This window comes from Archocentrus centrarchus, chromosome 24 (genome assembly GCF_007364275.1).
Source record: "Archocentrus centrarchus isolate MPI-CPG fArcCen1 chromosome 24, fArcCen1, whole genome shotgun sequence".
NCBI lineage: Eukaryota > Metazoa > Chordata > Actinopteri > Cichliformes > Cichlidae > Archocentrus > Archocentrus centrarchus.
The window spans coordinates 22522915-22547902 of NC_044369.1; the positions used below are offsets into that span (position 1 = coordinate 22522915).

At 41.3% G+C, this 24988-nt stretch overlaps 1 protein-coding gene across 2 annotated transcripts in view; it reads left to right on the forward strand.

Moving 5' to 3' along the window:
• Positions 1–1647: 1647 nt before the first annotated feature.
• The window catches only part of klhl29 (kelch like family member 29), a 242224-nt gene continuing 218883 nt past the window's right edge, over positions 1648–24988 (forward strand). Inside the window, exons 1-2 of one of the 2 annotated variants that reach the window (XM_030722205.1) lie at positions 1648–1895; positions 15361–15429. The gene's annotated coding sequence lies outside the window, so the exon portion shown is untranslated. Of the gene's footprint in view, positions 1896–1990; positions 2082–15360; positions 15430–24988 lie in introns of those variants that run through there. The other variant, XM_030722206.1, reaches the window with a different exon arrangement.

Genomic DNA, 24988 nt, shown 5'->3' on the forward strand with positions numbered 1-24988 from the left:
AAAAATTCTGCGTTACAGCTGCTATATATAAAACACTCACAGGATCCACCTTTGTAATCAGCAATTATGATTCAAAGATATTTCATTGCATGTCTTATCACCATATTGATATTTTAAAGAACATTATTCCAGTATAAAACAGCCTGGAACCACTAACAGAGGTTAGTGGCAGGAAGATTCCTTAAGTGCAGTGACGGTTTATCACTGAGCATGAAACCAAAGCAACTAAATTCAGCCATTTTTACTTTAATAATTCACATATGCGGGCTGTTCCTTCCCCAGCATGTTAACTGTCTTGCATAGATACTCTTTTAGGTCCTGTAAAGGCTGCAGGTGTTTTCACTTGGGGCTGATTAGACCCCTGCTCTATGTGAAGATGCGTTACGTCAGAAAAAACAAAAACAAGAAACAAACAGATGTCACCAAAAACGGAACTGCCTTAATAAGAAAATGATAGAGCTGTCAACCAAAAGAGACTGTACAACGCCCACATGGCCTTGAGAGGAGAACTAATCAAGCAAAGTAAGTGAAAACGTTTGTACAGTACAGTCGAGGCAGGAAAGGGGAGCTTGATGACAGCAAGCCAAAAAAAAAGAAAGTCTAATGGTTACTGTAACATGTGCCACTAAGAGGGAGATAATCCATCAGGTGAGGACAAATAGTCGCATTAGGCAACAAATTGAAAGTTTTAGAAGGCTGTAAAGATATGGTCAGCATTGCGTCTGCGGATAAGAAGGCTTCTGTCTGAGCTAATTGCCCCACAGGCAGCCTGCCTCAGAAGCAGCAGAGATAAAGCTGAATTATCAAAACAAATAAATCTGCTAAATGGAATTTGTGTATCGTTCGCACCTGTGTTTTTCCTGCTGCGAGGCATCAAAATGTCCTCTGTGCGGGGCTGACTCTCTTAACACCGCGGCTGTCACTTCTCGACTTTGTGTAATTATTTCTTCCCACCTTTGCTTGATCACATCACATTGCTGATTGTGCTCATGGAAAAGTGGTTAGGGAAGCAAAAAGGACATTGATTTTAGGCAATTTGGATCAAGCCGGAGAGGGCCCTGTTGATTTTCATTCTAGCCATCTAATCAGGGGCTGATTTACAACCGGGATGCTAAGTGAATGTAATTACCAGCATTTAACCACCAGGTAGGACGGAAAAGCTACAGCGGGTACTGCGGGGCAGGGAATGGAAAAACAACCAGCGTTAATGCACCTTTTTTTTTTTTTCCAGTGATTTTGACTTATTGGGAAGATTATGTTAGAATAGTTCAGTTGTACAGAACCCCAAACACAGATTTTATTTCATTTTATTTACTGAATAAGGTGGAAAAATGACAGCAGTTCGTTTTCTTGTTGTTTGTCTCAGTTAAGAATAAGAATACCAGTCTAAGATTGGCCTGCATGAACCTCTGGAACGCTCTTCATGCCTAATAATGATCCCAGGAACCTCCTGCGAGGACAGCTCCACTGATGCTGGAATGCAAGCACAGCTCTGCGGGTACGTGCGATGGCATACAGTGGCGGGTGGGAGGCGCTGTAGGGCTTATGTGAGAGAAATAAAGTGAAAGGGGAGGAGCAGCATCGGGAGTAAAGTGGCCACACGGTGTGCCAGTCCGTCCAAGCAGTCGCTTACATCTCAGATCCGCCGCCGCGCAGAGAGCGCAGAAAGCCCGTCTGCCAAGTCCTGTCCACTCCACTTGGTGACGTGCGGAGCCGAGCGCAGGCAGGCCAATTACCGACCGGCCCACAGCCGCTGCCACTGCACTGTGCTGTTCCTTTTGCTGTAAAATGCAACAGCGGTCTTTGCGGGATAAAGACAGCATTCATACATAATCAGCGCCGTAGCGAAACAAGGACAAACGCCGGGGGACAGGAGCGGCGAGCGGCCGGCGGAGGTAAGCGCTCGGTCAGCGGAGGTGCAGGCAGACGCCGCGCTGACTCACACGTTTGTTTAATTTTGACATGCTTTGTGTTAGGCAGGAGTTCAGACGGCGCCCGGGCACTCGTCCTATCATGAATGAATGAGGGGGATCATCAGTTTCACTGGCAGCCCTTAGCTGAGGACCATAGCCTACCAAATGGTGTGTACGGCGCTCACGTTGTGCGCAAGCGCTCCCGTTAAGAGGGGGGAAAAAACTAACTTCACGACTCAGAGCGGCTTTGGTAAATAGTGAAGGAGTGGCCGATATCAATGTCAACAATTTAGGACTGATGGTTGGTCCCTATAGCAACGCAATTACAAAAAAGCGTAATTGGGGGAGAAAATAAATAATATAACGCCTTTTGATTTGACTTGAATCAGCTGGTTATATTCTGATAAACTGCCTGGAAGCCTTCAATCGTGTGCAAAATAAATAAATTTAGATGTCACGTACCCAACAGTGCATCTTTGAATTTACAGCTACATAAATCCCACCACTGCACAGATTGCGATGGAAAGATTTATTGTGCGTCTGAAGTGAATTTGGGGGGGGGTCCTATTCTATTCCACAGATGCGTGTAAAGTTGTAGCCAGCACTAGGCAAGACTCATCCTCCAAACAGCTAAGCGTTACTCATTACAAGTCCCATGTGTTGTTACAGTGAGGTGCTGTGAAGCAGAGCACTGGCTGTGAAGGACACTGTTTTGCAGAAACTTCCTGAAATTAGAAATGCACCTTCTGACCAGCCGCTGTTGTCCAGAGCAAGTGTGCAGGTAGAGGCAGAAGAACGGAGTCAGCACTGATCATAGAATTATTACATTGTGTCTCATTTAGTCCATATTTAGCACGATTTATTGTGAACTCTCACATCCAACAGCACACTTGTCAATCCCGGCTGGTCCCGGCACTGATCCCTGTTTACGAGCCTGACTTACTGTATATAAATAGATGTAGCCTACAGCCATCCGACAGGACTGTGTGCATTGCTATTCTAAAGATGTATCCAAGATTTGTTATTGTATTAATGGGCTGAGCATGTGGGGCAGGAGGAGGACACACTTCCCTGCTGATGACATTTGAAAACCTAGCAGGCTATCGCAAATCAAGGCGGGGATTATGGGGCTTTAGTCCTAGTCCTCTGTGAAGAGACAGGGAGCTCTGGACTGGATAAGGTAAGACAATGCATTTGCCTGAGAGCTGCTGCGTTTAGCAGGGGTCTCCTCTCCTCACGTGCTGCATTCGAGGGAGGACTCTCCCTCTGCACATTTCGAATAACCAGTCACTGCAGGTGGATGATCACACGGCAGCAGCATCAGCAGCATTATATGGAGAGATGTTAACACGCTCTGTAGTGTGCGTTAAGCTACAGAGCCTTATTGTCAGGCAAGCCTTACCTCTGTGGAAGTATTGTGGTCTCTTCAGTTTGTCACAAGCTTTCTTTGCAATAAACTCAATCAGGGATAATCCTTCTATATCAAATGTGATTTAGGTTGGCCTAGGGAGCCGCTTTGGCCGGAGGAATTCATTTAGAAATTACTCAGAGGCATTTATCCTATTAGTAAAGGCCAAGCGAAAAACGACTCCTGTTGTTATGGTCAGCAAATTACAAAACTGCAGCTCAAGGCCATTTATTACAATTTTTTTTTTTTCATTATTTCACCACATTTTCCAAGAAGGAGAACACAGGGTAATAATTTGAGGGTGTATAATTTGACCGGTGTGGAATGTGTGATCTAAACGCAGGCTGAGGGAGGTAGAAAAGATGAAATGCCGTACAGTGTTTTCTTGTACTTGGATGAAGTTGTGATGAGCTGGTTTTTGCCTCGGGTGATCAAGTGTGTATTTTAAGGAGTCGAGGAAACGGAAGCGGTGCCAAACTTGCCAATAAATGTGACCGCAGAAAGCTGAGCTCTGAGTTATTTTCATGTAACAGCAGTCAGATAAACATAATAGCGCCTCGGCAGCAGTTTGGATGAGATGGAGCAATTTCCAGTATCTTTTTTTTTTTTTTTTAAAGAATGTACATATTATGCCTCTGTTTATCTGCAGCCCGCTCACCAAAGCAAAATATTAAAGTGTGAATGTAGCTGGCAATTACCCTGATTCTGTTGGAGCAGTGGATATTAGAAGGCCAATCTGGACCAACCCGCCCCCAATCAAAATGAAAATGAAAAGCAGTTGTGCATGTTTTTGTCTCTTTGGCACACAATGAACTCCATTTTCTCCAAGGTTAAAGAGGGTGGCCTTTCTTCTGTAATCACATTGCTCTGGCTGATTTATACTCAACTGTGTCTTTGTGTTCATGGGCTACTTTGAGTATGTCTGTAGATTTTTTTTTTTTTATTTTTTTGTCTGCACATAGTTAACCTGTACAAAGCCTGCGGTCAAACGCCCCTTCAGAAACACAAATATGCAGTGTTGAGTTTAAGTAGTACAGTGTAGTCAAAAAAAACAGCTTCCACACAGTGAAGTGAGATTTTTTTTTTCTTTTTCTTGGTTAGAAACATTTTATGAATTGAGATGGAAAATATGCAGTTTTTTTTCACCACTGTACAGATGCATCTGTCTGTGGAAATCAGATGTTTGCAGCCTGTTACACTGTTGACAGTGATGTCAATACTGCAAAATATCTTTAGCATTAAAATGTTTTTGTTTTCTATTAACACGTTGGTTACACATCTTTTACTAAAGTAACGTGACACAACTGTTGTTGTTAACTGTAAACTGACTCTTGCTTTTTAAAGGTTTGTCTTTGGCACCAAAGTGTGTGTGTGTGTGTGTGTGTGTGTGTGTGTGTGTGTGTGTGTGTGTGTGTGTGTGTGTATACACGTTTTTTCACATGGCACTTCACCAGGTGAACCCTTTGAGAGCCTCTTAAACCTGTAAGGGTTTTGGAGTGACTGCATCACATTTCATAGCTGAAGTAATGCCAATGTATGGTAACAGACTTCATTTTAGTAAAATGTGATTTTATTTTGTTCTAATGATATTTAAAAAAAAAAAAATCTTCATGGGTTGTGTTTGTTAAAGAAGTTGTTTATTTCTGGGAATATTCTTATTTGTTTTCTTGGCATAAGTTAAAAAAGAAGATTGATACTTCTCCTATATCTATACATACATTAACATATAGGTACAAACATAAATCTATTGCATACTACTGTTTATTGTATTTGCTGTAAAGACTTAATTCAGCAACAAATGTATCCATTTTATACTAATCCTTTAACATCACTTCTGTTTTTGCCTCTGTTTTTGTGTTATTTGAACTGTTATTTCAGTTCACTCAGTAAGCACTGCATTAATTTGCCATAGCCACTTAGATGTAGGTACTGTTAGTGCATTTATTTCCTTTTTCTTAGGTTAATTTTTCTGGCTGTTGTGCTGCTAACAAATTGCAAGTATGGGATCTCTGCAGAGATTGAACTTGACCTCAAGGGCAGTTTGCTTAGCAAGTCTTCAGTTTTTCTTTTCAAGTAGTCGTGCAGAAACACCGAGCGCTGCAGCTAAAAGCAGCACAGAGCAAACGTTTAGTTCTGATCATGCCCGGCGTGCTTCATCACATGTATCTGGAGTGACCACTTTACTTCCACGTTTTTACAAAAATAAATGGGAACCTACGTTATTTCCGTTTATGTGCCCAGTCACCTCTGAAAAGGGTGACTGGGCACATAAACACAACCACTCTGCATATAATTAAGAAAATGGGTCTGTTGGCTCATTTGATAGAAATGTATGTATTTTTGTTCTTTGTGTGATTAGGTTTAATGTGCTTGGTTTAAAAACAAAAACATTTTTTGTTAATGCTGATGAGTCGCATTTGGCTCTGGTTGAAAACTGTTTGATGGCACCAGAAATACTTTTTGCAGGAAAGAGCCTGCTGCGGGTACTCCGCCAAATGTGTTGCTGTTTGTCACTGGGAAATGGGGGCACGTTAGCTGGAGTAGGCCATCTTTCAATGTGTCCAAGGACACATTTGTGTAAACACTGCTAAAAGAACGTGGCAGTATCCTGCCTAGACCACCTCCAAATGCAGTCTGAGCAATAGTGGGTTAATGCGCCTCGAGTCCATTCAAGAGCAGTCCACCTGTGGTCGTATCATCCAGGATCCATGTTAAGACCGCGTGTGAACAGGACCTCAGATCATCTGCACCCGGTGGAGACGACAGCCGTGTCCAAGCTTCACCTGGGCACCGCTGTATGCTAATTGCTCTAAGTGGTTCACGCAACCTCGCTTTAACTTAATCATTTAAACACTTTCAAGTCTCCCACTGATCAAGGTGGGTTTCAGGTTGTGTTGGCCATGTTTGCTAGTATATTCAAGCTTGATAGCAGTTGAGAGAATGCTTGATCTGTCTTGAGTTGGTTTACTGTGTGCTGCTTTGATATCAGGATGATAAAGGTGTTTTCAGTGACAGGATGACCACAGGGCCTCATTTTCCTTCCAATACAAAGCACAGTAAAGTCTTTTTTTTGTTTGTTTTGTTCAAAGTAACATGCTTTTTTTTTTTTTTTTTAATTTTTGAGCTCTAATGTCTGCACTTTCTGTTTCTGTTAATGTATTAGTCAAGGAGCTGTTAAGAAACATTTTAACGTCTGGGTGAGTGGATGCTCGTGTTCACGTTTTTCTGTAAAGCTGAATACTGTCTCAGGGAAAACTTTGTTATCCTCACTACTGAGAGGGGAGATGCTTCAAGGACAAAGATGGACATGGATCAGATAGTTACAAGGTGGATTTTGCTGCTTTGTCAATAGTCCTGAATTATTCTCCAGCAGCATTTACGGGAGCCTTTTTACTTTCCTTATTGGTTTTCCGGGACAGTGATGTCTTTGTTTAAACGTGCTGCTGAATATTTAGCATAACTGGCCATTACAAAGCATAATATACTTTAACACACGGGGCATAAGGCCATGAGCAAATGCCGTGCTTCCCAAGCTCTTTAGAGATCAGTGAACTATGAAAAGCAGTCTCTTCAGCTGCCCTCTTGAACACAGTCGCTCAAGGGCTAGTGATGGTGGTATCATATTTCTAAAAAGCCTGCAGTTTCCCTTTTCAGAGACTCAAATGGTCTCAGAATGCACTAAGCTCTGAACCTCCTGCATCCATGAAGATTTGATTTAATAGATCACTTTCAGAGCTTAGTTTCTGTTGTTGTATGTATGTTTTTGATGATGAAACTTTAGGAATTTTGGTACTATTCCAATGAATAGATTAAAAAAATCTTTTTAATTTTAATATCAATTTTTATTTAAATGTTATGAGTATATTTTGTAAACATGTTTGGATATTAATAGTCTGTCTGATTTCTGTTACAAAAATGGTTTTAGGTTTTTAATTTGTTCACTTATGAGAGCATCTTTCGAAACCAGCAAGAGCTGTGACCGTAATATTTAGTGTGTTTTATGTGTGTGTTTGTTGTCCAGCAGCTGCGCTTTTCAGGAAGCTGAACCACCCTACACAGAATGCTGTGAGCCATCAGGTCATGACACCAGGCCTAAGGGCCACACTTAAATTCAAAATTTACCAGTAACTTTAGCCCAGAGTCCATTTATTCAACGTGGCATTGAAAGCATTTGGTTCTCCTGCCAAAAAAAAAAAGGGGGGAAAAAAAAGTGCTTTGTTAGAAAAACTGAAAACCATTCCATTAATGCTAATACCCACATAGAGTGTTTAAATTCACTTGACATGTTTGGGGACACGGGGTGAGGATTTGGTTTGGACTCGGGCCTGTGAGGCTGCATCTCGGGGCCGCTGCACTCTGGGAGGCTGCTGTGTGGTGAGTGGCTCCGCAGGGGGCAGGTTAAGCCTGTTAGCCCCATGCGATGATGCCGCAGGTTTCCACCGTTGAGGGAGGGAGGGAGCTGGGCTGTGAAGGAGGTGGACGTGGAAAATTTTTTATTTTTTTTATCTTGAGGACTATCACAACCAACATTTTCTGCTTGTTTATGCAGGCCCACATTAAGCCTGTCTACAGGAATATTTCTGCTCCGCGGCTGACGGCCACAGCTCCCCAGGCATCCCTTTTATGAACCTTAGTCATTTTAATAAGGTCCACTTTACTATCTTATCTCTGCTTTGGAATAAACATCATCTATAATGTAATACAGAACCTATTCAAGCTATGTCCAAGCTGTTAAAAAAAGGCGACTATAGCAGACATTGTTTGGGAGTGCACGGGTCCTTAAAAGGACACGGACATATTATGTAGTAATTTATTTGAAATTAAATAATTGAATCTGCCTTGAGGAGAAGCCAAGCTTAAAGAGAGGCCTGCTGGAACAGGTTTTGAGGTGGAATGTCAGACTCAAACCAGCTCTGTCTGCTTGAGGCAAACCAGACTTCAAATTACTTCAAGAGGAAAACAAATTTCACCGGTCACTGAAGTCACTTGAACTCATTTCACTTGCCTTTTGTCTCAGAACCATGGGAAATTACAATAAAACTATTTGAGCTGTGCCACTGTCATTTCAGCGGTGCCACTGTGTAACTGCAGTATATACTCAATGTGCTGCAGTTACTGTGCCGCAGGGCCTTTTTTTTTTTTTTGGTCATTTGTCTTGGTATTAACAAGAAAACATAGCATACTAAAAGCAGGCTTTACCCAGTAATCTTCTGAAATCCTTACCTGAATTTGGGGATGTCACTCCTACTTTGTCCTTTTCCATGCATTTATTTTGAGGGGATCTATTTGATGGGAACGCTGAATCATTTATCTCCAGTGAGGAAGTGAGGACTGAATATGTAAATAGTTCACAATTAATTGTAGTATATACAACAGTGACTTACAGCCATGTCTGATTTGCATACTCCAACTGTGCGAGTTAAAAGGTGGCTTTTTGAGTTAAGAGGGTGCATAAATCATGTGTTTGCAGATGGTGTGATGTTCATCTGTAATGCTGTCCTATTTACAACCTGTTTGCATTTGCTTGGATGTATTCTTTCAAGGACCACAACTTATAAACCACAGCTTATAAAATATTGGCACCATCCCAGCCACCCCAATGCTGCGATGCATGCACTCCACTGTTGATTAATTCATGTTGGCAGTAGATTTTTCCTGTATAAATACCTGCAGCACAATGACCAGGGTCATTAATTGTATTTAGTAATTACTGTATGACAGCTGGCAACAAATTAAAAAGGAAAAGGGGCTGTTTTTATTCATTTAAACTCAGTGTAAGTGGGTCACCACATTATCAAAATTGGACTATTGACATTAGTGCATATTCAGTTCAATTCAATTTTCAATTCAATTTAGGTTTATTTATATAGTGCCAAATCGCAGCAGCAGTCACCTTAAGGCACTTAATGCTGTAAGGTAAAGACACTACAGTATTCTGGAGAAGATTCCTGGTGAGAAAGCACTTTGTGATGGTGGGAAGGAAAAGCTCCTTTTAAGCAGGAAGAAACATCTGGCAGAGCCAGACTCAGGGAGGGGCAGCCATGTGTTTTGTATTATATGTATTATTGTAGGGTTTTAACCTTTCTATATAAAGGGCCTTGAGGTGAATGTTGTGAAGTGATTTGGTGCTAAATAAATAAAATTGAATCTGCCGTGACCGTTGGGGGGGCTGAGGGGAAAGAGAAAAGAAAAGGAGAGCAGAGGGAGACAGGACATTTATACTTCGTCGGTACATTGTAACCGCAAACTCCTCCAAACTGAACGTGCACCTCCCTGGAAGTGTAGCTACACGTCACGTTGATACAGCCTGCGCCTCTTCACTACTGTTGATTCCTTCCGTGCATTTCCGGCTACTTTTTCACCACAGTTTTTAAATTTATCAGTGAGAGAATAACAATCATTGCCTTAGTAAGGATTAATAATCGTTGCTTCAATATAAGGGCTCACAGATGGCAAATTCCTGGAGGGAGATTGCCAAAACTATCGGAATGGACGTGAGGGAATGTACAAAGAAGTGGAAAAACTTGAGGATAAATATGTTTGCTTATGGGGGGGGGGCTGACAAGCAAGAAAGAGCGGAAAAAACAGGTAGGGAAAAAAGTTCAGCATTTTAGTTGTTTCTGTTGTGGCTGGCACTGCATATAAAACACTGGGACACGAGTACAATGTAATGAACACATAAAACACAGCTTTAAAGTACGAATGCCGGCAACGGCGTCAGCCACTTGCATAGGTTATGTCAGTCTCTACAAGATTCACTGAAGACGTCTAAATCAGCAATGAGGAGCAAAGATAAAGATGTAATGACATGCTGCAGTGGTGCATAAACATATGGGGAGTGAAAAAAGGTGAGTGGAGAAGAAGTGCTCAGTGCATCACATGAAGTCCACAGCAGTCTGAGCCTACAGCACCACAACTAAGGCGCAGTTAGTGTGTGTCTGTCTCCCAAATCCAAACTGGGAGCTGGTTCCCCAGGAGAGGGGTGCGATAACCTGAAGACTCAGCCTCCCATTCTCCCATGTGAGAAGGATTTTAGTGCATAGAGCTCAAAAAAGAAATGCCAATCACAGGGACATTGGTTATACAACTGCCTCTGCAACCCTGGCTACTTAACCTCTCTTTACACAGATACAGTTCATTGGAGTAGAATAGAAAAGGCAAGCAATTGCCACCTGCATCAGCGGCCGAGCAAATGCAAAGTGAAAATCAGAGAGAGGTAAACTCCTGCTTGGAAAGACATAAAGGGCAACGTTTCTGCTTGGTCTCTGTGCACCTCGTACGTTTTTATGCGTTGCATCTTGGCTGTTTTTGCATTCAAAGATGAACAGACTTTGTCTGCAATAAAACTGACCGTAATGTTAATAAGGCTGCAGCCGAAGGTGGCATTGTAAAGATATCTGTCATTGCTCTGTGCCCGTGGGCCCTGGTGTGGTTTTATAGCTTTGAAGAGTAGACATTTTCTTTTTCTCAGTGTTTGCAAGATAGGCCTATCCATCCCCTCCCTCTCTGGGCAAGAATTCATTGCCACTTGGAAAAGAAGCCCTTTGATTTTTATGAGAACTTCTTTTTTTATTTATTTATTTATTTTTTTTGAACTGTAGTTACACCAGTCATTTGATGGTGTGGCCATAACATGAAGCTGCTCAGCATTTGTACCTTTTTGGAGTACGCCTTTTACTTTGCTTTCCTGCTCCTACTGCAGCTCTTGAATCTTGAAGCAATACCTTTACCCTGAGATGAATAGTCCACTTCAAAACGGCTCAAACACCCTTTTGAGAATGGAGCCAATGTGATGGCAGCCAAGTGTGATTATTAATGGCAGGTCTCTATCTCTCAGGCCTTAATTGGTCTCTGCTGATTGCTCGGCGTTCTGATTAAGAAATGCCATTAAAATTGATGTATTATACTTCCATGTGGTTTTCACAGTTAGCTGCTTCAATCAATTGATAATTACATAGATGATTTATAACTGGGCTTCATTCTGACAAGTTAACAATAACGGACACGTTAGAACTTTTTCTGCACATCGTCTGAGCGAGACAGTGAGTGGCACTGAAAGTTGTCTCGCCGCTCTACCTTTTTAATCCCAATCTCATTTTTAATTTTTAAGGTTATTAAGTATGTTAAATGTCATTCAGGAGTGGCTTTCAGACTGGAAGTATTAGCACATTTGTAATGAAGTTCAAACAGGCAATTAGAGGAAGAGAGCAAATATAAATCTATAGGGAGAAGTCAATGAGATGGTTAATGATGTTGCTTTGTGTGGAGTTAATGGAAAACATCTCTAATTTCATGGCAAAGTAAACATTTTTCCTACGGGCTTTCAACTCATTTTGTTTTAAAAACTACAAATGGGAGGTGGCAGCAAAACAGTATATTGAAGTACACATTTATTACAGATTCCTTAAAACCTGCCTCTTATATATGCACACGTGGTTATCTTCTAGCTTCTGATGAGATTTCACTCAGGAGTATTTTGGCAGTGTAACATAAATAGCCATATGTCAGAACTTTTTCAGACGCTACAACAGCAGACACGTTTTCGCCCCATAAAAATGACGGTGGAAAGAAATGTTTCAAACCCAGCGAGCGCTTGTCTTTTATCATCCTCTCGAGAAAGATTTGGCAAGGTAGCCCTTTCCATTCCTGCACAATCATCACAATGGAAATCAGACCCCCCCCCACCTCCAAGAATAAAGAAACATGCCTTCATCCACTGTGTTTCATCTTAAAAAAGGAAACAAAGTCTGAATCCAGCTCTACAGCCTATTAAGTCTGATGTGTGATGCATGTGACTTGGAGGTAGTGTCAGCAAAACATGATAAATGAGCATTCAATAACATTTCCCTTTTTTGAAAATGGAAATGTTATGTCTGTGGAAAAGGTCTGCTTTTCCACAGATATGTGGTTCTATCCTGAAGCATATATATGTGTCTATGTGTTATTTTGAAGGAAAGCAGATATTTCAGCTTCTTCACTTGCTTCTAAAAATGTTTTTGGCATAACTTACCTTGAGGGACCGTAAAGGGAAAGAGAAATGTACCCGCACATCATGAACATGTACACAAATGCTGTGATTATTGGTTGTCTAAGAATCACAATAATAAAATGGGGCCATTAGTGTTTTGCTTGAATACAGCAGGTTTTTTTTTTTTGTACAGTACCACTCAAAAGTTTGAACACACCTTCTCATTCATTTTATTTATTTATTTTCCTACATTGTAAATTAATACCGAAGTCATCCAGACTATGAAGGAACAGATGAGGAATCATGTAGTAAACTTAAGTGTTCACCAAACCAAAATATGTTTTAGATTTTAGATTCTTCAAAGTAGGGTCATTGTCCTGTTAAGAAACAAATGATGGTCCCACTAAGCTAAATCCAGATGGGATGGCACGTCGCTGCAGACTGCTGTGGTAGCCATGCTGGTTAAGTGTGTATTGGACTTTGAATAAATGGCCAACTGTGTCACCAGCAAAGCGCCCCCATACATCACACTTCCTCCTCCATACTTCACTGTTGGAACTACACATGTAGGAATCATCCGCTCACCTTTTCTGCATCTTACAAAGCCTTTTGGCGTTTGGAAACAAGAATCTCAAATTTGGATTCATCAGACCAAAGGACAGATTTCCACTGGTCTGATGTCCATTCCTTGTGTTTCTTGGTCCAAAAAAATTCTCTTCCTCTTGTTGTTCATCCTTAGAAGTGGCTTCTTTGCAGCAATTCGACCATAAAGTCCAGATTCATGCAGTCTTCTCTCAACAGTTGATGTTGAGTTGTGTGCTAATTGAACTCTGAATCATTTATGTGGGCTCTTATCTGGGGCGCTGTTAACTTGTGGTTTCTGAGGCTGGTAACTCTGATGAACTTATCCTGTGCAACAGAGGGAACTCTTGGTCTTCCTTTCCTGGGGTGGTCCTGATGAGAGTCAGTTTCATCATAACGTCTGATGGTCTTTGCGACTGCACTTCAGGAGACTTTCAAAGTTCTTGAAATTTTTTGGATTGACTGACCTTCACTTCTTATAGTAATGATGGACTGTTGTTTTTCTTTACTTAGTTGAGTAGTTCTTGCCATAATATGGATTAGAACATTCCTCAAATAGAGCTATTCACTGTACACCAACTCTACCTCTTCACAACATAACTGATGGTCTCAAACACATGAAGAGGGCAAGAAATTAACTCTTGACAAGACACAGCTGTTACCTGAAAGCCATTCCAGGCGACTACCTCATAAATCTGACTGAAAATGCCAAAATGTGCAAAGCTGTCATCTAAGCAGGAGGTGCCTACTTTGAAGAGTCTGAAATATAAAACATATTCTGGTTTGTTTAACACTTTTTGTTTACTAAATAATTCTATGTATTTCTTCATAGTTTGGATGATTTTAGTATTAATCTACAATGCAGACAATTTTTAAATAACTAAAAACCACTGAGTTGGAAGGTGTGTCCAAACTTTTGACTGGTACTGTATTTGAGTTTTAAATGACATAGACTTTGTTTTTGGCTGCATCCTATCAAAATGTGTTTTTTTTTTTAATTTTTTTGTTCCAGTGAAGGGGAGCTAATTTAACTTTTTGTTCTTCCCCATGCTGCCTCATCTACTTCTTCAGTAAGAGACTGAGTTGAACATGCCTGAGAAGTATAGCTGCGTGTTTGGTGTCTTGGTGAAAAGAAAAGGCAGTAATCTTTGTCAAAGCAGAACAAGATGTTTTTCAGCGAAGAAACAGAATTCGCAGCTGTTAAAGTTCAGTGTGGCTGTATTGCTTAGTGGTTTATGGAGGCTGCTGTATATATTTAACATCACACAACAGTAGTGCTTTTGGGAATGTAAATGTTTGAATGTTTGGCGTGGTCGTCTTTAACCTGCCAGCTTCCTAGCCTGTATAAAGTCTGTGTGATGTCCGATTGCAGCAGTTTGCAGTGATGTGAAAGTAGTGCAGGCAGTAGCCAGTTATCCAGTGCACAGGTAGGAAGCAGTCTTGTGTTCTGCCTCTACTCAGGTACTGTAGGACCCTAGCCTAAAGCAGAGTAAATTTGGTGGTGCGAACGCATCTTGACACAAACCATCTCCTGTCGTGTGCTCCGAGGACATCATCCAGAGGTGATTCTCCCGATGTCACTGCGTGACCTGTGGTGGATCTCTGCCTGTATGTTTGTTGAAGCTCCATGCTGTTCAGTCTTTAGAGAATGTGATTATTCTGTTTTGTTTGTTTGTTTTTTTTTCCTTAAATCCTACGGTGTGACTTTTTTTTTTTTTTGGAGGGGTGGGGTCATCTAGGATGAAAAAAAAAAAAAAAATCACCAAAACACTGACATCCATAGATTGTTTTCTTTAAAACCGTAATATTTTTTTTTTTGGCAAACTGAACTTTATTTATTTTATTTGATCAAAATGATAAAAGATGTCTACCGAGCCCCCCCCACACACACACACATAAACACACACACACACACTTGCTTTCAACAAAAAAATGTCATTGTGTGCTGATTCCAAACAGAAGCACATACTCTTTCATAGACAGACACAAACAAAGAGGGAGATGTGGTGACTTCCAAAGGCTGCCACCGTCGAGGAGTCAGATGATTTTTACCAACACCAGCGCTGTTGTTACGTGCGACAATGAGGCCCTTTGAAGTGTCACGTCCAATGCAAAAACTCTGCCTTGTCGTCGTGTTAAAAAGAGCAGAGCTTTCACTTTTGTATATTATTGTAGCATATTTTTTAAAAAACATTTTCACTCTGGTATTTGTTTGTTACCAATCCCAGAGAGCTTTCCAGGCATGTTTAGTTTGGTCGTTTCCCACTGCCTGTTATGTATTGTTGACCTGTGATATTCTCTTGGGACTGTTGTAGAGCCATTAATAGGTTTGGTTTAGTATGCCTCTGTGTAGATCCCTCCTCACTTTCGTACTTTTGAGTGAATGGAAATTTATTAATATTTGTGAACACCAGAGTATTAGGACCACATTTATAACAGTTTTTTTTTCTTAAAGCCTCCACATTTACCAACTGTTATTGTTTCTGCAGGTGTAGACAGCAATACTCAAAAGATCTAATTTGTCTGTGATGAGAATCCCCATCGACAAGAGACCAAAGGTACGGTAAGATATGAAAAGCTCATTATCTTAAGTCCCAATAAACATCTTATTATGCCACTGGCAAGCCACACAACATAACACAGAAGCACAATAAAACATGAGTCAGTCATATTCTGCCAGGTCTTTTTTATTGTTGTTGGTTTTTTTTTCTTTTCATGGAGACGGTTTGGAGCCATTTTAATTTCAGTAATTTTAAAAACGTTATTACTGTGGTAGAAAAAGGTTATAAAATATAATCTGATTATTCTCTAATGCAACCTGACAAAAACTTGATTCTGTGATACAGCTTACTGTGCATAATATGTAGTGTTGGCCTGGTTTAGCAGGGGGTTGATTGTCTGGAATTATTTGATATATGGTGTCATTAATTTTGCTTGACTTCCCTGCCGTGTCCATAAAATGAGTTGTGTCTGTCTTTGTTTCTTCTCCCGCAATGATCTCGCAGTTATGTCGGCAAGCAAAACAAAGTTGGTCTCGAAGCAATTACGTGGGCTACAGTCTGATCTCGGGTCATTAAGAGATAGGATTACCCCTGGACCGCGGGACCCCAGGAATGTGCAGACCCCTCCGGTGGTCTGCTCACCGCTGATGAAATAGAACTGAATTAATGGGGTTGCCCACTGTGAGGACTGATTAGAACGACATACTGCCTTTGATCCCGGAGCGAGGTGACCGGGCATGGGCGCTGCAGGCATCCGTGTGTGTGTGTGTGTGTGTGTGTGTGTGTGTGTGTGTGTGGGGGGGGGGGGTTGGTCTTTGTGTGTGCACGTGTTTGTATGTGATCATGTGTATGTCCTGTCCTGGGTCAGTGCATCACTAATGAACATTATGGGGTTCACATCTCACTGGGGTGCTCCAGATGTAAAATCATTCTATGGTGTTTGTGTTGTGGAAAGTGGCTCATGCCATGTCATATGTGGCCTGAAGTGGTATCTCATAGTTGTTCTGTTTTTAGACTTGGCAAGTCATCTGTAGTCCCTCATACATTTTAAATGGCTCCCCTGTGTTCACAGTTGGTCACACTTGTGTGTTTTAGTCTGGGGTTAAATCTAGTTTGATGCTATAGGCTGTTGCCTGTAATACCATAATGTGCTCAAGTCAAATAACACAGCTAGAATTTTTAACCACTGGTATTTACCACTTTTTTGGTTCAAGTAGTGTTCAAGTTGGTAATTACCGGTTGAGCACAACAGTAGGCTTTTGTGTGCTGGGCATTTCTTATTGAGGCACAGCTACAGTTTGTCAAATGTGGAGGAAAGTTTTTGCATTTTGGTCACTAATGCAACAGATTGGAAAAGTTCAAGTGCTGCTCAGGAGAGGTTTTCTTAAAGTGTTCTCGTGGGTTGAGATCTGGGGTGATATTATCAGACGCTGCTAACATAGCCTAAAAAATTCTGGCAAGAATTCTGGCTTTGTCGGAGAAATCTGAGCAAAGCAGGGACTTCGACTTTTACCTCAGTGATGGTGAGATTGATAGGCTTAATCCTTTTAGAAATTGGATTCTGTGAGTATATGGATCCATTATGAATACTACTTCATGTGATGAAAATTTCACTTGAATAAAGTGTAAGTCATATTTTACAGTAGCCTACAAAATAGGCAACATAACACCAATTTGCACTTCTGAATTTACTCGAGATTAACAGGTGAGAAATGTCTCAGCTGTCGTCAGTCTTTGTGATGAAATGAAACGCGTCACCGTTGGAGAGTGTGAAAGCCCTGTCATTTGTTTGTGTGATCACTTTGCTGCTAGAAGGTTGCAAGAGATCCAGGTCATCACGGCTGCACTGTTAGTGAGCTGTAGTGTTTTGTTTTGTGATCACTTTTTATTTTGCAAGTTATTGCATTAGGTTGGAGATGGGTGTGAAGGCATCAACAACCCCTGTGCTGGATGTCATTATTGCAACAATGATCAGCTGTAGGAGGTATTATTGCAAAGACCATCATAGTCAGTAAAAGCTGCCAGAGCTCTACTGACTTAGTAACTGCAGAGTACCAAAACCTTCAAATTTCTTGGATTTTTCTTAGAATTTAGAATAGGAGAAGACTCAGTCATCAAATGCTTCAGTGACCCCTTGTGTCCAATGAATGGGACCAGTTGTCATGCAGGAAGAAATCATTCCCATTAAGACAGAAATGATCACACAGAAAGGCTTTTTATTTATTTGCAAAGACTCTCTGTAAATGGACAGATGTACCCAGACACATACCAACAAAATATTCCCAACTGCTCAAACATTGCAGGTTTTTTTTCCCATTAATTTGTCAACCCTCTATTTAAACAGTAAACATTTTTTTTTCTTTAAATCACTCTGTCTGTGTTTTGTGTCTTAATTACTCCATTTAGTTCGATCTGCTCATTGTAACCACACGACTCCTGCAGGTATCACTTTCACTTTCAGTGAATATTACAAGAAAGGTCTTTTAAACTTTTGAGGTTCACTATTTGATACCCTGCATTTAACCCACCTACCCGCTAATTGAAAGTGTCTATGGGAATATCTTATAGCCAGTGGTTACCCGCCGGCTATAAGGTGTTACCATCTGTCTCCATGTGCCCATAAAGCTCAGAGTGGTTTTGGGGATTTTTCCATTAGTTGGTACGATTGTTCTTACGCCAAACAAACTGCACCACATTTAGCTCGGAGTAGCACGCTGAGTTGCATTTTCAGGGAGCTGTTGTGTGGTTATTTGTTTCAGAGCCAAGTTTGAATGCTGCTGTTCCCAATTCAACCAAAAAGAGTGAGAGATCTAGAGTGTGTTTTATCTGCCCCGGGCATTCTGGGTGTGAATGCGCTGCAGCGTGTGAGAAGGATGGGAAAAAGAATGACCTCTCTTTAAAAATAAATAAATATTTACACATTTCTGGTGATCAGAAACATCCCACTACTGGCCAACAAAACATAATAAGTTTTTTTTTTTTTTCTTTTTAAAGCGCATATCTTGGGAAACAGTAGTCATCATCACCCTCGTTTGCCCAGCAGTGTGCTGTTTATGTTGGGCCCCCAGACGGTAAGCTGGAGCTGTCTGCCAGAATCATTCTCAAGGCCACCTCAAGTAATGATAGATGACAAGCTTCCGCGAGGAGGAAAACGGGTCCCCCCGGTAGCCACGCACAGCCGCTCAGACAAAGGTGCCATCATCTAGCAGCCTATCTGCTACGCTATTGTTGAGGAAGGTTGTGGGGTGGAGGTAAATAAAAGACTGGAAAAGCCTCTGCAGCGGCTAATGAGAAAGAAAGTTACATCTCTCCTGTTGAGGAGTGCAGTAAATTGCTGTGAGGTGTGTGCATTGACTCCTTGTCAGTGAATGCTAATAAATCCCAGTGGTCACCTTGTTTAAGCTGAACATGAAGTTCTAGGTTTGTATCCTTGAAAAGGACTGACCTTGACTTTAGACTGAGCAGCAAATTTTCATTATTGTTAACGGAGTTAAAGAAAATGCGTGTTTGCACTTGGCTTTAGTATGCTGGTACGTCACAAGCAGCAAAGACAAAATTATTTTTTTATATTTTCATAAATGCACCTGGAAAAAATGTGTGAACCACGAAGATCTACAGGAATTTATTTATTTTTTTTTTAAATCTGTCCATTGGCCCTATGGCTCTATTCACTGAAGGCACTGAGATGCTGTAGGAAACCTGAAGCCAGCATGTAGACCTTGTGTTTACATTATTTTGTGAAGCTCCCAAGGATAAGAATTCAACCAGCAGTCTAAATACCAAAGATACTCACCTTCACGAAGATATTCACGTTCTTTATTAAAATTTTCTGTGGTCAGTTTAGTTGCGCACGATGTACTAACACATATAATGTGCAGTGTAGTTCAGTGAGGCTGATATTTGATTAAAACTGTATAGATTTATACTGATCTGCCACAACATTAAAACTGTTAACACATTAAGGATGTCAGAGGGTGGGATATTTTAAGTAAAAAACACAAGTTCTTAAAGTTGATGTGGTGGAAGCAGGAAAAATGGACTTTAATTAAAGCTAAATTGGACCCAAAGTTGTCCGAGGAAGGAGAGGAAGTGAACCAGCAGCAGGGAGTAATGAAGGGCTTAAACATAGTGAGAAGGTATAGTTTGAGTTTCACCTTTTCTTCTTTTTCTTTAACTATACTTAACATGTGAACCATCACAGTTTTAACCCTTTTTATGTGCCCGTATTACGGGAACACCCACAGCCGGTGGTGAAGTGTCTGCTCAATAACTCGAGAACCGTTCGTCCTACACTTACCAAACTTCATGGGTAGATAGCTTATGACCAAAAACAAGGTTGAGATTGTATATAATGTCAAGGGCAAAGGTCAAGGTCATAGGGTTATATCTTGCTTTTTTGAGTTTTTAAGTTTTGTCATGTCCACTTCATATCTAAGAAATGGTTTGAAGGATTTTGATGAAACCTTGCGTGATTATTCTCTATCAAGACATTATGCAGAGATCAATTCCTGGATATCAAAGTCAAGGTCACATGATTATTAAATCTTTGTTTTTCATGTGACAATGAACGGGTTGATTCAGTGTGATGGGTGTATTTTGCCTCACTGGGCGGTGCTCTTATTTTTTCTGTTTCCCTGACTTACGGGGGATTTATGCCTCAGCAGGAAATCTACGCTGTAGCTACGTCATAAGTGCAAACCTATCTGAAACCCTATGGCGTAACCTGACTTGCACCTCGTTAGAGATGTAACTACACGCCATGCCGGCGCAGCGCACAACTATTGTGATTGGCTTGTTTAGTACCGTCGACTCCTCCCGTGCATCTCCGGCTGTGTTTTCCTCGCAGTTTTTGAATTTATCAGTGAGAGAATAGCAACCATTGTCTCAATAAGGACTCACAAATGTCAGCAAATTCCTGGAGAGAGTTTGCTAAAACTATGGGAATGGACGTGAGGGAATGTGCAAAGAAGTGCAAAAAGTTGAGAGACAAATGTTTACTTCTGAAAAAGAAACTTGACCACAACAAAGAGTGGGGACCCAGGATGGAAAAAAGTCCCAGCATTTTATTTGTTTTTCTGTCAGCTGGTATTGCAGATAAAACACTGGGACATGACCACAAGGTAATTAACGCATAATGTGTTTCACATTGGCTTCATTTCTTTAACCTGGAAGCTACATCCATGTTTTATATGGTCTATGAATGTCAGAATGTGTATATAGACCTCTGTCCTCCGCTAAAATGCTATGTAATGCGAGCAGCAGAACATGGATCCTTGCACATCATAGATCAGTGACTGCCCACAGCCTTACAGAATGATACTTCTCTCTTAGATGTCATGGAAAATTTCACAGAAGATGAAGCGGCTGTATTTGATCAATAAAGCAGCCCACAGTCATACCATAATTATCTTTTTCGAATCAAGATGACAAAGTGCTTTAAAACAACAGGGTGCTTCATAATAATGTACTAAAAGGGGTAGGGTGGAAATTAATAACAAAACTCGGGAATGAGACAAAACTGTAAAGAGAAGCTTTAAAAAAATCAAATTCAGCAGCAGCAGGTTATTCGTTGTTGGAAGCCAAAATCACATCTGAAAATAACATTTAGATTGCCCAGTTTTTAATGTTGGGGCTGGTTGGAGTATGTTCCTTTTAGCCTTTAAGTAAAGTCTGTAATATTGCACTTTGTGCTTATCCACAAATGTGCCTTCACCTAATGGACTGTCCCACTGTGAGGGGCTAAAGACATTAAATACAAAAATGTGCCTCATGCCGCGTCATAACCTCATCTCCCGCAACCACTTATTTCAACACAGTGGAATACAGCAGAAGTTGCCTTCTGTTGCCTTATTGTTTCATAGTGTTTTTAAAAACCCTACATCTGAGCCCACTTGAGGACGGACTTCCGCCTGCCACTATTATTAAAATAGTGTCTTCACCTGCTGATGAAGGGGGGGCCTCTAGAAAGGCATTTATCAGGACGCAGTGCACTGAAGTGTTAAGCTGTAGAGACAGGAATGTGTGTGTGTGTGTGTGGGGGGGGGTGTTATTCCTGGGTAAAGCAGGAAAGTAATGCCACTAATGACATGACCTCTGACCTGGGCACCATGAGGTGCATGTCTGATATTGTCTTGGTTGAACACAATCAGGTGTGCACGAGGGGGAAGGAGGAGAAAGTTAAGAGCAAGGCCAGGGCTCTGTGCCATTCATGAGACAACCTCTGGCCTTCACAGCACACACAGACACACAAACACACGCAGCTTTAATGATAGAAAAGGTTCAAAGGGGGGCAGGGGGGGGTTAGGGGGCACGGGGATCCCATTCATATGCTGTTACCAGACCATAACGGAGTCGGAACATAAACACACATTCATAAACACTGACTGCGACTCGCGCTGTCGTACGTACCCGGTTATATTCTTGTCACATAAACAGTGAGGCATTGTCTCCTGCACGCCCCTGGAGTGATTAAGACGTACGGCACGGCGGGGGGTCGGCCCATGGTTAAAGGAGCATAGAATCCGAAGAGGCTGACACACAAACGCGCACACACACGCAGCAGGAGTTTTAGCATGGCATCTTATCCAGGCCATTGAGGCTAATATCTGTGAATGGGGCATGCTGGCATTTTCATGGTATCGGTGTTGTCTCTTTTCCTTAAAGTGCCCTCGGGGACTGCACAGTGTGAACACATCATAAGGGAGAGGGGGGAAAAAAACTACCTAACTACTTTACCTCCACTATTCTCAATCAGGAGCAGATGAGTGCAATAAGGAGAATAATAATTAAAAGTCATTAAAAACTGTCAGATCACGTTTGGCTCGGCAGATAAAATTTCTCTGCTTTACAGCTTAAAAGGTACACGACGGCCTGCTTTGGCTCACCGTCATGTGCTCATAGTGATGTTTAAATGACCAGTTTTATAAGCTCTTTTGTGCAGCATTTCAAATGGCACACTGTAAATTGAATAGGCCACAAAAAGCTTAATGTATTCATTACAGCTTGAAAATGTCACTTGGCCTTCCACCCAAAAGTACTCAATGTTGTAAAACTTCATTTGTTTAAACTTGTGTTTAAACCACAAAAATGCACTGAAATTAAAAATAAATCGATCTCTCTTTCTCTATATCGTGTGCGCCACAGTAACATTGAACCGAAGATGAGACACGCTGAGACAAAAACAATAAGACTGACGCTGTCTGTCCTGGATGGATTTAACACTGCCGGCTGCAATTCATTGATAGACCCGTGAACAGGAGAAATACAAGGATTTACAAAAGCATCCCCGCAAAGAAAAATCATTACATTCAAGAGGCATCGATAAATAGGCTTCACCAGGTAGTTTATTGAAAGACCCCCTTTTATTCCCGTTTTAAATTGCCACCTCGAGCGAGGAAAGCAAGTAGAACGCTGTGATGTAACGCAAAGAGAAAGCTGAAAAATGTTCAGCATCACCAGCTGTCCGTCCATCCATCTATCCATGCACAAAATCCTGTCAGCCATGCTTTGCCTCAGCCCCCCTTTGCCACACACTCGTGTCCCCTTCGGTGAAGACGTCCCGCAGCCTGATGATATCAAGCAGCAGGCTTTGCCATTTCTGAGCGCGCAGTGTGTCTGTCATGTCAGCTGTCTTATTTAAGAATATCTACACCTGAACGTCCCCTATTGCCCGGCCTCCATGCAAGTAATGCTGTATTGATTTTTATGCTTGGCATCTGTGCTCAGGCCATAGCGTTAAGTCATGATCTGTAAATCAAAGCTTGGTGTGCGTCATTAGTTGGCATGCTGTTGTAAGATGTTTATCGCTGCAGATAAGGTGTATTATTTCACTTAATGTCTCGAGCAGCGCTCAACTTGAGCTTGGATATAAAACAGTGTGTGCTTCTGGAACAGAATCATAGGTAATTTCATATTTGCAGAGCATTATATCGTGTTTTTATTACATCGCTCTTTTCCTCCCCGCACTATAGAAGCTACTATAAAAAAAGGCAGTTATCTTTTTTCTCATATATATGTTTGCATCTGGTCAATCTATTGCATTCATTGATACTAACAGTATGCGCATATAAACTAGAGCCTGCACAATGCATTATGCAATATCAGAGATGGAGATAAAAACCATGACTTATTGCTGTTCCTTCCTCTTTGTTGCCTGCTGAACTTGATTGAACGTTTTACATTTTTCAGCTGACTCAAGCTGTTTGGAAAGCAGGAAAAAAAAAAAAATTTTTTCTTCTCATTTTGCCTTCTGGGTCGAGCTGTTAGACAGTGTCACCGCTTCCTGTCCTGCATCATTTAAGAAAAATACAAATAAGGTAGCGAATATCCGATGTCCACGCCATTCCAGCCCCTGTCAGATGCACAGATACATTTAAAAGGAAGCAATTTCCATGCCTGGTATGAAGCTTCCTTTTTAACCTTAATTACATTGCAGCTCTGTATGGACCAAATGTCCTCTGCCAAGAATTAATTTCCCAACAGGGACTCTTATCAAAGAATTCAGATGTACCTTCTTATCATCTGCAGTCAGTCGCACTGTTAAAATGCACTTGGTGCCAAATTTTTATTTGCATAAATGTTGACATGAGCCTTTATAGCCATCCACAGAGTGCAACTCATTATGGCACATATCATTGTCCCTGCTTTATGTGTGGCATCTCAGATGTCCAACACCGTTTTCCGCCGCTGTTCCCGAGCACGACAAAGGTGTCGGGGTTGGTGTGCATGAGACAGAGAAAAGCATTTAACTGCATTTTCCACTTAAACTGGGACTCAAGAGTGCACTGTCATTTATTTGAAAGGTTATTGTCTTGCAGCAGAGATGACAGAATGAATACAGATTCTGAGTAGTGAGCCATTACCGGCATGCTACAGGTCATTTGCAGTTATGCATTTATCTGGGCTCTTGAAGATGGAGCTTTGTTTTTCACCATTTTACCCTGGCGTTAATGATACAATCAGGAAGCTCTGTGGCACTTCTTGATCCGCAGGTTGCGCAATTTGATGTGCATGTAAAACGATTAAAGTGATCCTAGTGCAGTTTTATGGATGGCACGCACGTGTGGCGCAGATGTCAAAGCAATACTATAGGAGCCTCAGCAGTGAGGATCCCGTACTTGTGAGCGTGCATTCCTGCACCATATGTGTTTTTCCTCAACTCTGCTCCCCTCGAATCTTTTTTCAGAAATCGCTGCATACCGCCGAGGCAAAACAAATCACCTTTCAGTTTAAACTCCCGCTTCTTACTAAAATAATCAAAATTCTCATCGGGCCTCGCCACCCACACATCTCAGCCATCTTTCCTTCCAAGCTGTAAACCCCCCCAAAAAATGAAAGTGCCGCTTGTAAAATTGATTTTTGAGACTGCAGCAGAGATTTGTGTTGATGAAAATACTTGACACTATAGCATAGAGAATCTGAGCTTGGGGAGAAAAGTTCAGTATGCAGTGAGTGCCTTGCTGTTTTTTTTTTTTTTTTTTTTTCTTTTTGTTTAAAGTGTACTTGAGGTGGCAGATGAGCAGGTTGTGTTGGCTTTGGAGAGCAGTTGAAAAAGAAGCGCACCTCTATACATGCTGACCTTCTGTGGCTAGACAAGCTGATGAAAGCAAAACAGTTA